This window comes from Lactuca serriola, chromosome 3 (genome assembly GCF_051521515.1).
Source record: "Lactuca serriola cultivar US96UC23 chromosome 3, Lser_US96UC23_V15, whole genome shotgun sequence".
In the NCBI taxonomy this organism is placed as follows: Eukaryota; Viridiplantae; Streptophyta; class Magnoliopsida; order Asterales; family Asteraceae; genus Lactuca; species Lactuca serriola.
This window is the reverse complement of record NC_136410.1, coordinates 143,945,914-143,960,223: the sequence shown is the minus strand read 5'-3', so window position 1 is coordinate 143,960,223 and position 14,310 is coordinate 143,945,914. Positions and strand designations below refer to the sequence as shown.

Genomic DNA, 14,310 nt, shown 5'->3' with positions numbered 1-14,310 from the left:
CCTACTTTCTTTTATGTTTTTGATTTTGGAGTCGAGCAGGACCAATTTTGTTTGTTTTCTTTATTTTTTACAGTTAATCAATCGCCAGGAAGATTATGCTTATTGCACGATTTGAAAGGAACCGATGTATAAAGCTATCGATATCATTGTAACATCCCAAAATTTACGACCAAAAATTTCGTTTTTAATTAGGTTATCATAAAACCAACAATATAAAAACATTCATAATAACATCACATGTCAAGACCAAAGTGTCAGTAATCAAAACATGTTATCATAAAATAATATCAGAGTGTAATCCCAAAGATCTCATATACGGAAAATCATAGTGTGATGTGCTACGATCGAGCCGATTCCTTTTCTTTGAAAATGAAGTACCTGAAACCAAAACCGAAAACCGTAAGCACAAAGCTTAGTGAGTTCCCCCATCATACCACATACCGTACAATATCATATATAGCCAAGCAAATCTGGGTGTCGGCCCCCCCTTCGGTCTATTTCAACTGGATAACTACCTAGCATATCTGGGTGCTGGCCTCCCCTTCGGTCTGTTTCAACCGGATAACGGGGACTATTTCACCCCTACCACTGCCACATAATAACATTGAATAACATACATAAATATATTGTCAGACATATCTGGGTGCTCGACCTACCCCTTCGGTATCTTTCAACCGGTATCCGGGAGCTGACCTCCCCTTCGGTATCTTTCAACCGGTAGATGGGGATTATTTCACCCCTACTACTAATAAATTGTATCACAGAGCATCCTAGCACACAAACATAACAGATACTGGAATACCAGATAATTATCACAAAGACAATCATCTAACAAACAACTCCTACTAGTGGGCCGACATTGTGGCCTTAGACCCACTTCTACTGGAAGGTAACTCACCTCACACTGCTGAAGTCCCGCAGACGAAGCCCTGGCTGCTGGATGATAGCTTCCCGGACTATCAATATCAAAACAATACCCAATTAATGATGTGTGTAAAATGCACTGGTTTTATTCATACTTTAAAAATATAAATTTAGCACACAAAGGCAGTGAACCTGTCTTTTAGTGGTATAGTTGGATAAGTAGGGTGTCGAACTCAGGGAACAGAAATTAAACTAATGACTAATTTTAACTAAATAAGTAATAACAGTAAAAGGCTTTTCTCTAGTTTTACAAGACTAGAAACTTAAACACACCACCTAACAAGTAATTAACTAAACAAGTAAAAATTCACCAAATTTAATAAAGGGTTTCTGTTTAGGTCCAACCAATTCACTCCTATGGTTAATGTTATGATAAAGTGATAAATTAATTGATATTGGTTACCAACTATAGTGGTTATGTTCGCATTCACTATTACTAACCCTTAGAAAATTAATCAATTCAAGCAGTGACCAATTGTTTAAACTAATTAACTCCCTAGTTCAATTATTTGGATTAAATAAGATTTGTAATTGGTTAATCAAATTGGTAATTCAACTAACCTCTTGTTTGTTGGTTTCTTAAACAAGCTCACACATTAATTTACCAATTCTCTAATTAATCTTAGTTTCATATTCACTAATCCTAGGCATATGATGAAGTTTTCACATAAAGCATATGAGGTTAACAATTAAGAGATGTTCATGCAGCCTAATTGTCTTCCAGTTAACAGAAAATAGTTATGGTTAATGCATAAGGTTCTTTAACAAACTTAATTTAATAAGATCACCAATAATCAATCAATAAAAGTAATAATCAAACCATAGGAGTTACTTGGTTTTTCCTAAACAGAAACTACGAAAATTCAACTCATGATTACAATAGAAACCAGCTCAAAAACGAATTTAGCTAAGCTAGACATGATTCAATCCTAAGATTAAATGGAAAATTTAACCTAATTCGCCTTAAGTCTTCAAAAGATCAAAGATTAGGGTTCTTTAGGTCTCCAAAGGTTTCTTCAATCGCAGGTTATCCTCCCAAAAAGCCAGAAAGTCCCCCAATTCGGAATAAGATCCTTTATTTATACTTATCTCAAAACAGGGGCAACTCGGCGAGTAGCTCTCCAACTCGCAGAGTACCTTTGTTAAATCCGTGTGCGGTAAGGATTCTGGACATTACTTCGTGGACATTCTTCGGAACTCGCCGAGTAGCTTCGTGGACTCGCCAAGTATCTCTACGTTTTCTCTTCTTTCTTCATTCTCCAGCTTCTAATTGCTTCTCCTTCTTCCTTTTTGCTTCCAAGTATGTCTTCTGGACCGAAAATATAATTTAGACCTTATTAAGTACCTTTTGTCCATATTATGCAAATAATTAGCTAAAAATTAATAAAAATCTATACTAAACATATGGCTAATTATGCACATATCAAAATACCCCACACTTGACTTTTGCTTGCCCCCAAACAAAACTGAATTTTAACACATTAGAATCACATAAGACAACTCCAATTGAACCCAACCATTACGCCAAAACCGCAACGCATGCATTTATGTCTAAAATTTTCCTAAACCCCCCCCCCCCCCCAATATTCCAAATACTTACAATCCTCATAAACATTCGCCCACTTATCCCGAACAATGCTCATTTTATGCATCCCTCCAAATCAATCCGCAGAAAACCTCCTAACCTCAAGGTATTTTTGGTTGAGCAACTCAAGCACACATAATCTAGAAAATTACTATTTATGATACCACTATGGAGCTCTTTTGGATCCTCACTTCTTTGACAATTTGATCTTTGATTTTCGGGCATCTTCAATTTTTTTTGAATCTTCAGAATTTTGATCTTCACTATGACTTTGATGCTCCAAAAATTCTTCAAACTTTTTCTTGTAATTTCTCTCTTTTTTTTCACATGTAACTCACTTATATCTTTTTTTTTCTCTTTCAAAACCCTACATGCTTAAGCAGGGGGGCTCAACTTCAACCTTTATTAGTTAAAAGTAATAATTTTCCTGGATACATTTATGGTACACGATGCTAAACATATTGCATCCTTCGGACTAAGAAAGGTCGTGTTTTTGTCCCATGATTTCATTGGAATAAGGATGCCACAAATGCACTAGAACGTATATAGGCTCAACTAAATATGTGGGTCTTCATGCAATCATCAACATAATTCTAACATGGAATCCTAATTACTTTTCCAAAATTTTCTAAGTTAAGCCCTAAGCAACATTTTTGGTATGCAAGATTTTTAAAAATTTTAAAAAATAATAAACATAAATTAGGATTCTACATTTACTAAAATGTAACCAACCCCCTACCCCACACTTAATTCATGCAATGTCCTCATTGCATATTATGCATGAAAAATAAAAATATGAAATGTAGAGAGAATTGGAACAAAATCCCTTGGGGTAGCAGTCGCGAGGCTGATTTTCTTCAATTAAGCTCCTACTTTGAATGAATTTAGACATGTGAACAGCTCATCCATGTCTTGGGTGTCATGTCGCGTGTGGTAAACATGTAAATAACTCAAATATTTAGGACAAAGCTCTTAGAAACGTCTCGGAATGAATCTTCACGAAAAATATGGATAAGGACTGCAATGAATGTGCCCAAAACAACTCTGGAGTAGAAAAATGTTGATGGACTCGGCGAGTAAGGCGTGAACTCGGCGAGTATATCGTCATTTTGTAGTAAAATTGCGTAATTACACTTGTACTCAGTGAGTACTCTAGATGCACTCGGCGAGTATACTCTGATTCGAAGAAAAAAAATTCCTACTTGTTGACTCTTGACTAAAGTGCTAGATCGGGATATTACAGTGACTCTTCTCCTATATCCTTCAGTAATAACACACTTGATCACTCCCAATCCTAACGGACTCAACCTTAATTGAAACATTTTGCACTCTTATCTAAAGCAATCCTTACTTGAACCTTGACCCTCTTGAGCAGAAGAGGGAATATAGACCCGGTTTGCAATTGTATTCCACCAAATGGAGGCAACAACTTCCTCGGGAAGATCCTTGTGGCATTGCTCTAGAAATGCTTCAAAATCCTCCGTCATGATGACATCTTGGTCATAGAGACCAACCCTCCAGGCGAGTTCCGCTATGCTGCAGTGGCGCAGCTCCCCTACGAGGCAAAAAGTGATAATGTTGGTGTTATAATATTCACTACCACCCCGGAATGAGAGAGTAGAGAAGAATTTCCAACATAGTTCTACAAACACAGGTTCTTGTATTTTGAACAACTGCAACCATCCATCACAAATTATTGTTGATCCACCCACGTCAAAAGATTTCACCAAATAAGGTGTCAATTCCTCTTCCAACCTAGTTTTACTCAACCAATCCCAATTAATTGCATTGGGTAAATGAATCTCTTTCTGCTTGAGAGCCTCCAATCTATTCTTTGAACGGGATTGTGAAGATCTTGAAGTTATTCATTGAAAAGTAAGCCATGGAATGTCTCCTTGACCTCCTCCCCTTGAACTCTGACCTCTTCTAGACATAATTTCTACAGAATAACATCAAGAAAACAACAACAAACAAAACCTAACAATTAAAGTTAACCAAAACAAGTCTATCTTGGCATCTACTCGCCGAGTTCATGAACTACTCGGCGAGTAGGATGAACTGTGAGAACATATTTCAATCGGACCATATTAGGTCAATCAAAACACATAAATTTGCAAAGGGGTTTGCTGTTCTAAGTCCCTTAAACACAAATCCACAAGAAATTTTGTCCAAATCTTCCTAATTCATGGTAAAATCGAAACCCTAGAATTGGAGTAAACCCCTTAATCTGGATTTAAGAAAAATAAGAACCAAGAATTGATAAAGTTATGACCTTTAACAAGAATACAAAGGAAAAATCATACCTTTTTGCCTTGTGGATGGAGATTCAACAAACATCAAAGGAATGGCTTGAGAGGAAGAGAATACTCGACGAGTATAAGGGAGGCGGCTGGTGAAAATGAGTAGGGTAAAAGAAACCCTTATCTATAGATTGTAAAAACCCGTTTAAATGCTTGTACTTGTCGAGTAGAAATTCCTATTTGCCGAGTAGGGATGCGTGTTCGCGTTTTTTCATCATTTTCATAAGGTACTCGCCGAGTAATCGTATGAACTCGGCGAGTATATCATTCAGTTTGAAAAAAAACTCAATTTTTTAAACCACCACCCCACACTGTGAGCATTTCTTGTCCTCAAGCAATCATTTTAAGCAGAATTTCAGAAGAAGAAAAAGAAAACAGATCCTAAAAGTGAAAAAGAAAAACAAAGGGAAAAGAAATGCAAACTCTAAACTCGGGTTGCCTCTCGGAAGCGCTTCTTTTTAAGGAGTCGTTAGCTGGACTCCTTCCGTTCTATGTTTCTATCATGCCCTCCAGTAGCAGCCCTTCTTCTATGTCTTTATTCCTCGCGATTCCTTCTTCATATTTTTTCACTCTATGTCCATTAACTTTGAAAGGAGTGCCATCTCTTGATAATAACTCGATAGCTCCATGTGGAAACACCTTCTTCACAAGAAATGGACCATCCCATCTTGACTTTAGTTTGCCCGAAAAGAGTTTGAGCCTTAAATTAAAAAGCAACACTTTTTGCCCTTCATGAAAGTCTTTATTACACTTGATTCTTTTGTCATGCCAACTCTTTGTTTTTTCTTTATAAATCAAAGAGCTTGTATAAGCCTCATTTCTAAGTTCTTCAAGATCATTCATTTGCATCAACCGGTTGTTTGTAAGTTCAGCTATATCAAAGTTGCAAATTTTTAAAGCCCAAAAAGTTTTATGCTCTATTTCCACCGGTAAGTGACATTGCTTCCCATAAACTAGCCTATATGGTGTAGTACCAATAGGTGTTTTGAAAGTTGTTCAGAAGGCCCAAAGTGCATCATCTAGTCTATCTGACCATTCCTTTCGATTGCTACCCACCGATCTCTCCAAAATTCTCTTTAATGCTCTATTTGTCACTTCAGTTTGCCCACTAGTTTGTGGATGGTAAGATGTAGAGAATTTATGGGTTACCCCATATTTCCTTAACACCTTTTCTAATTGATCATTGGCAAAATGAGTGCCTTGGTCACTTATAAGGGCTTTAGGAACTCCAAATCTTGATAATAACTTCTTCAAAAAGCGCACCACCACCCGAGCATCATTAGTTGGTAAACCTTGTGCCTCTGCCCACTTGGATACATAATCAACTGTGACATCCCCAAAATCACGGCCAGAAAAGACCGATTTCATTTATGCTTTTTAAAATAATTTCAGAGTAAATCCTTTTGATTTAAAAGAGTTGTGGAATTTGTTCCCAAAACAAAATATGATAAAATAATATTTATCAAAGCATTTCATCAAGAGATGCCTTTTCATTATATAATCAAAACTCGGGATTTCATGTTCCGATACAGACGATAAAGCATAAACGATAACATTACAAGTCATTCAACAAATATATTCATATACAGACTTGTAAACAAAACAACTCGATGATTCATCCATCTTATGCCCTTACGCCACTTCCTGTAATACAAATAAAACTGAGTGGGTTAGGCTTGGGAGCTTGGTGAGCATATAGGGTTTTCAACCCACACTAAATAATTATATTTAATTTCACCAACCAACAATAACCCGATTACCCATTCCCGTTATCCTCACTTTATGTCCCTAAAACAACATCTATCTCAAGGGACCTAATCTAGGATTTTCATCAGGACGGACATTACTGCTAAGGGGTTTCCTCAACAATAGATATACTAAAGGCAACCATGAGGGGGATAGAGTACATCGGTGAACACATCGTTCACAACACCTACAGGTTATGAACCTGCTAGCGTTCCACAGGACTGTCTAGAAAGAGTCTGTGGTCGTTATCCATACTCTGCTGAATAACTAGATCAACAACAACAACATCGAGGCCTCTCATCTGTTTATCACACATCAACTATCTACCCATGTTCTACCTAACATATTAGTAGATAAAAATATATATTTTTATACATAGTTTAAAACCAGTATAGCATGTTCGATCAATACATATTCCAGATAACAAATGAGGCACACACACATAACACGTACTTCATAGAGAATAAATCAGATCTATGGGATAGAAGAACGTGAATATACATTCACACATATAACAACAAAATATACACATAACACGTATTTCGTACAAAATACTACATAGTTATGCGTTAGAAGAAAGTAACTACACACTCACTTGATCAGAAGATGATCGGACAACACTACGACTTGTAGAACTAGTATTCTTCAGTAGATTTGGAAGATCTTCACAAAAACCGGGCTTCTCGCGAGCAGAGCTTCGGCTCGGGAATTGCATTTCTCGGGATCTTCGGTGCTTCGGGACTTGCTTCGGGGCTCGGGATTGATACCGGGGCTTCGGGGGTACTTCTTTGCATGTAAATCGATGCAATACAGGTGAGAGATGAGAGAATGAGCAACCAAACTCCGTTGGCCCTTCAAATCTATTTATAGGGCAAAACTGGCCCTTGCCACGTCGTGGCACCTTTTTCCACGTCGTGGGATTGGTCGTTAATGCATGCGTCATCGCAAGTTGCATCTGGGGGACTCCCGGAGGTGTCAGAAGACTGGCCACATCGTGGCACTGCTTGCCACGTTGTGGTATCTGACAGTTTTGGGGTTTCGCGCCCCGAACTTCAGATCATAACTTTCACATACGAACTCCGTTTTCGACGTTCTTTATATCGACGCGAATGTGAGATTATGCTCTACAACTCTCGTTTAGACTCCATTGGCTAATTTTTACTTTATTTTCAGATATTATAAGTATATTACTTATATATTATTTTTAGTAGGCCGGGACAGGAAAACTCTATTCGAAATTCATAACTCCTTCATCTGAACTCCGTTTTCATCTGTATTTTATCGTTGGACTACTATCAATGAGATCTTCAATTCTCATTTAGAAATTTTTGGCTAAATATCACTCGATCTCTATTTCGAGTATTCGGGCTGCAAACCGCTAAGTCGAAACTTCGAAAAATCATAACTTCCTCATACGAAGTCAGATTTGGGTGTTCTTTTCATGCACGCTCTCGGTTTAAGGAACTCTACAACATTCATTTAGATCACTAAGGCTAAATATCGAACTAACGTAAATTTCACTTTTTACGTCATTCAGCGTTGTCGGTTCTGTCGCAAAACTTCGACAGGTCATAACTTCTTCGTTATAACTCGGATTTCGGTATTCTTTATATATTCGGAAACCTCGTTTCAACTACTACAACATTATCCATAGATATCAGCTTTATCTAACATTTCATTTTGACGCTTATTTTTATTCTTAATTAAATTAAGATACACAATTAAGCACATAACACATAATACTCAAATAATACACTTCTATTATTTCAAAACAGGTTACAAAGGTTAACCTGGACTACTATATCAATATTAATGACGAGCCCGGAAACACAGGCGTTACATCAACCGCCACCAAAATATATTTGTTGCCCTTTGAGATTGGAAATGGTTCCATGAAATCGATCCCCCATACGTCAAACACTTCACACACTTGAATACTATGTTGTGGCATCTCATTTCGGGATGATATGTGTCCCGCTCTTTGGAATGCATCACACTCTTTGACATATTGGGTAGCATCTTTAAAAATTGTAGGCCAATAAAACCCAATATCAAATATCTTCTTTGCCGTGTAATGTGCTCCATGATGTCCACCGGTGGGCCCACTATGGCAATGCTCCAAAATTTCTCGGCTTTCATTCCCGAATACGCATCTCCTTAAGATCCCATCCGCACAACTTCGGAAAAGATATGGCTCATCCCAAAAGTAGTATTTTATTTCTCTTAAGAATTTTTCTTTTGTTGGCGGGTAAAGTCTTTTGGGATGTACTTGGTAGCTAAGTAATTAGCTATGTCCGCAAACCATGGCTCTTCCCCCGTGGTCACCAAAATGTACTCGTCCGGAAAATCGTCTCTAATTTTATCTTCTTCCAATGCTTCCAACTGTGGGTTTTCTAGCCTTGATAAGTGGTCGGCCGCTACATTCTCCATTCCTTTCTTATCGCGTATCTCGATGTCAAATTCTTGTAGAAGTAGAACCCAACGTATCAATCTTGGCTTTGCATCCTGCTTAGCAAATAAATACTTAATAGCAGAGTGGTTAGTAAAAACAGTGGTTTTAGATAAAACTAGATAAGGGCGGAATTTGTCAAAAGAATACACCATAGCTAGTAATTCTTTTTCGGTTGTGGTGTAATTTTCTTGGGCCGGATTCAATGTCTTACTAGCATAATAAATGGGTCGAAAGTGCTTATCAACCCTTTGACCAAGGACAGCTCCTAATGCAAAGTCACTAGCATCACACATTATTTCAAAGGATAAATTCCAATTCGGGGCATTAGTTAATTTTTCTTTCAAAAATTCAAAAGTGTCGAGACATTCTTTATTGAAATTAAATGGTGCATCTTTTAAAAGCAATTGTGTTAAAGGTCTAGCTATTTTAGAAAAATCTTTTATGAAACGGTGGTAAAAACCCGCGTGTCCTAAAAAAACTCCTAATGCCCTTTACATTAGTCGGTGGAGGTAATTTAACAATTGTATCTATTTTTGCCCGATCCACCTCAATTCCCTATTTGGATACCTTGTGGCCCAAAACTATACCCTCTTTAACCATAAAGTGACATTTTTCCCAATTAACTATACCCTCTTTAACCATAAAGTGACATTTTTCCCAATTAAGGACTAAATCGGTCTTTTCACACCTTGCAAGCATTAAATCAAGGTTAGCAAGACAATTATGGAAAGAAGATCCAAAAACAGAAAAATCGTCCATAAGTACTTCCATGAACGTTTCCACCATGTCGTGGAATATGGCTGTCATACACCTTTGAAATGTCGCAGGTGCATTGCATAACCCAAAGGGCATGCGACGATTGGCAAAAGTTCCACTCGGGCAAGTGAAAGTGGTCTTTTCTTGGTCCATTGGGTCTATGGGTATTTGGAAGTAACCCGAAAATCCATCTAAAAGACAATAATAACTATGGCCGGACAATCTTTCAAGCATTTGATCAATAAAAGGCAAAGGAAAATGGTCTTTACGAGTGGCATCGTTTAGCTTTCGATAATCGATGCACACTCGCCAACCGGTTACCGTTCGTGTTGGAATAAGCTCGTTCTTGTCGTTTGATATGACCCTCATCCCTCCTTTCTTGGGCACCACTTGGACAGGACTAACCCATGGACTATCGGAAATAGAATAAATGATCCCCACATCTAAAAGATTGACTACTTCCTTCTTGACCACTTCTTGTATGTGCGGGTTCAATCTTCTTTGGTGTTGCACTACCGGCTTTGCTGCTTCTTCCAGGTTGATCTTGTGAGAGCAATAAGAAGGGCTTATTCCCTTGATATCGGTGATACTCCATGCAATGGCACTCTTCCTCTTCTTCAAGATTTGAACTAATTCTTATTTTTCAGATTTGGAGAGGTCAGAAACTATTATAACAGGTTTTTGTTGACCATCTTCAAGGAATGCATACTCCAAGTGATCTGGTAGTGCCTTCAGCTCAGTTTTTGCGTTCTGCATGCTGAACACGTCGAGTACAGGTAAGGGACTTGTCGATTCCTGTGCAGAATTTGCGATTCCTTAGGTTTCTTCAAATGAACTCGACGAGTAGGTCGAGTCTACTCGGCGAGTTGGATGCTCAATGGTCTTCATTAACTCATCATAATCAGCTTCTTCCAGCGGTCTCTCTATTTCCGATAGGTATTTTTCAGCATCAAGTTCTTCAGTAAAGGTGATGGTGGACTTGTTTGGATCTTCATTATGCCATTCCTCCATCAATTCATCCAACATATCAATTGAAAATGTTGTGTTATCACTATGCATTGCATGCTTCATGGCTTGATCAACCCCAAAAGTGACTGAATCATCCCCCACCCGTAGAGTAAGTTTTGAATCTCGCATGTCAACTATAGCGATTGCGGTGTTAAGGAAAGGTCTTCCCAGGATGATAGGGACTTGAGGATCCGCTTCCATGTCCAAGATTATAAAATCCGCGGGGAACACGAACTTATCCACCTTTACCAAGAGATCTTCACAGATTCCTCGTGGGAATGTAACAGTTTTGTTTGCTAAGTGGATTGCCATTCGGATTGGCCTCGGTTCCGGGAGATCCAGTTTCTAGAAAAATGAATAAGGCATGAGGTTTACACTTGCTCCTGAATCGGACAAAGCATGAATGGTGGCCAAATTCCCAAATTGACAAGGCAATGTTAAGCTTCCCGGGTCACCCTTCTTCTTCGGTAGCTTGTTTAACATAGCAGCTGAGCAATTCTCATTAAGAACTAATTCACTCACTTCTTCCATCTTCCTTCTATTAGTTAGAAGCTCTTTGAGAAACTTGGCGTATTTTGGCATTTGGGCAACCGCTTCTATGAATGGTATGTTGATTTGAAGAGCCTTTATGTGTTCTAGAAACTGCTGGTAGTCTTCTTCCTTCTTTTCTTGCTTAGCTCGGGCTGGATATGGCATTGGAGGCTAAAGGGCTGGATATGGCATTGGAGGCTAAAATGGTTTTGCTGGAATCTAACTTTTCTGATTAGGCACTAGACTCGTCGAGTCCATCTTATGGACTCGGCGAGTAGGGTCTATGTCATGCAGATTTTGATTTTGGATTTGTTTTTCTGCATCCTCCTTTTGTAACTGCTTGGGCTCTTCAGACTGAATAGGGGCCAGAGGAGTAATTATCTTTCCACTTATTGTTGTCACGATATTTATATGTGCGCCTCGTGGGTTGTTTTCGGTTTTACTAAGAAGTTCTCCCGGTGATCTTTAATTAATTTGTTGAGCAAGTTGCCCCAGCTGTGTCTCAATGTTGTGGATAGATGCTTGTTGATTTCTAAGCATTGTTTTTGTTTCTTGGATTGCAGCATCATGATCATTATGTCTCTTTTCTGAAGCAGCTACAAACTTAGTAAGCATCTCCTCCAAACTTGGTTTCCTTTCTTGTGCCGACTCCTCCTTTTGGTAAAAACCTCTTCCTTTTTGTTTAAACTTCTCCTCCTTAGCCCTCTTGTACTCATCATAAGGAAGCCACTCTTTCTTGGGTTTCCGCCAATCTTCATCATATCGGTCACCACTTGAGTAACATACTTGCACCTTCTTATTCCCATTCTCCTCCAAGTCACAATCTTTAGTAAAGTGAGGTCCATTGTAATTCTCACAACCCACCCGAATAGCATGTATCGTTTGATCCATTTCATCCATCCTCCTATCCATGGTTTTCAACATAGCCATGACTGCTGACAAATCTTCTGAAGCTGCATAAGCTGATCCCCTTGTCACATCATTCCTTGGATTGTGGTATTCTCTAGAATGCTTAGAGAATTCTTCAATTAGTTGCTTTATCACCGGGGGTGCTTTCTTTGTGAGTGGACCTTGCAAGTCAAGTAATTGCCTTGTTGTAACATTCACTCCATCATAGAAAATGGAGACTTCTTGTTGACTATTAAGGTCATGACGTGGGCAATTCCATAGTAAACTCTTGTACCTCTCCCAAGCTTCATAAAGTGACTCTCCAGCTTGTTGTTCAAAGTTGGCTATGGCTTTCTTTAACTTAGATATCTTGGAGGGTAGGCAGAATTGATCCATAAACTCTTCTTTCATCTTGGCCCATTAGTGATGGATCCGGGGGGAAGTGACTTGAGCCAATCCTTTGCAGCACCCTTCAATGTAACCAAAAGCATGAGAAGTAGCTGAGTTTCGCGAGGCACGTTTGGAACATTAAAATAATCAGCTACCTCATTGACTTAATCCAAGTGTTTGTAAGCATCTTCGTGGTCTTTTCCGTAGAAGGGGATCTCCTTAAGTAGAGCAAGAATGTGACCCTTAAGCTCAAAGTGGCAGTCACAGGAATTACGGGTTGCACAAGTCCCGGTGTGACATCCCCAAAATCTCGGCCAGAAAAGACCTATTTTCATTTATGCTTTTAAAATAGATTCAGAGTAAATCCTTTTGATTTGAAAGAGTTGCGGAATTTGTTCCCCAAAACAAAACATGATAAAACAATGTTTACCAAAGCATTTCATAAAAGAAATGTATTTTTCATTATATAATCAAAACTCGGGGTGTCATGTTCCGATACAGACCAATAAGCATAGACGATAACATTACAAGTCATTCAACATATATATACATATACAGACTTGTAAACAAAACAACTTGATGGCTCACCCATCTCATGCCCTTGCGCCACTTCTTGTAATACAAATAAAACTGAGTGGGTCAGGCTTGGGAGCCTGGTGAGCATATAGGGTTTTCAACCCACAATAAATAATCATATTTAATTTCCACCAACCAACAATAATCCAATTACCCATTCCCGTTATTCTCACTTTATGTCCCTAAAATAACTAACACAAGGGACCTAGTCTAAGAATATTTCATCGGGGCGACAACACATGCTTTGGGGGTTCCTCAGCAATATAAGTCAAATAAGGCAACCATGAGGGGGATGGAGTACAGCGAATGAACACCCAAGTTCATTAACACCTACAGGTGGCGAACCTGCTAATGTTCCACAAGACTGTCTAGAAAAGTCCGTGGTCGTCATCTAAACACCGCTAGATGACTAAATCAAACAACAACGAGGCCTCTCATCTGTTTATTACACACCAACTATCTACCCATGTTCTACCCAACATATTAGTAGATAAAATATACATTTTTATACATGGATAAAAACCTGTATAGCATGCTTTGATCAATACATATTCCACATAACAGATGAGGCACACACACATAACACGTATTTCATAGAAAACAAATCAGATCTATAAAATAGAAGAAAGTGAATACACATTCACACATATAAACAACAATATACTTAATACACTCAAACCATACTTGTATTATTATCGTGTTTATGAAAGGTGGTATACACTCACTTGATCAGAAGATGATCGGACAACACTACGGCTTGCAAAAGTAGTAATCCTCAACAGATCTGGAAGATCTTCACAAAAATCGAACTTCTCGCGGACAGAGCTTTGGCTCGGGAACAGCACTTCTCAGGATCTTCGGGATCTCGGGACTTGCTTCGGGGCTCGAGAATAATACCGGGGCTTCGGGGTATTTCTGGCACGCAAATCGATGCAAAACGGGAGAGAGAAGAGAGAAAAGAACAAAAGAACTCGGCTGCCCTCGCATCCTATTTATTGGAGGCTGGAGCCTCGGAGTACGCGGGGCGTACTGCTTCGAAACGTCATGGCGTTCGTCATCCGAAGAACTCGAGTGCGAAGGTCGTCATGCTTCGCTGTACGCGGGGCGTACACGAGATCAGATCGGTGACTCCTTCGGATAATCATCCGAATTAA

The 14,310-nt window shown here is 38.8% G+C and overlaps 1 non-coding gene across 1 annotated transcript; it reads left to right on the top strand.

Annotated features, from left to right (window-relative positions):
- Positions 1-12,446: 12,446 nt before the first annotated feature.
- Positions 12,447-12,553, top strand: LOC145096398 (small nucleolar RNA R71). The gene has a single exon (XR_013703806.1). It is a non-coding gene; the product is annotated as a small nucleolar RNA R71 (small nucleolar RNA).
- Positions 12,554-14,310: the final 1,757 nt, after the last annotated feature.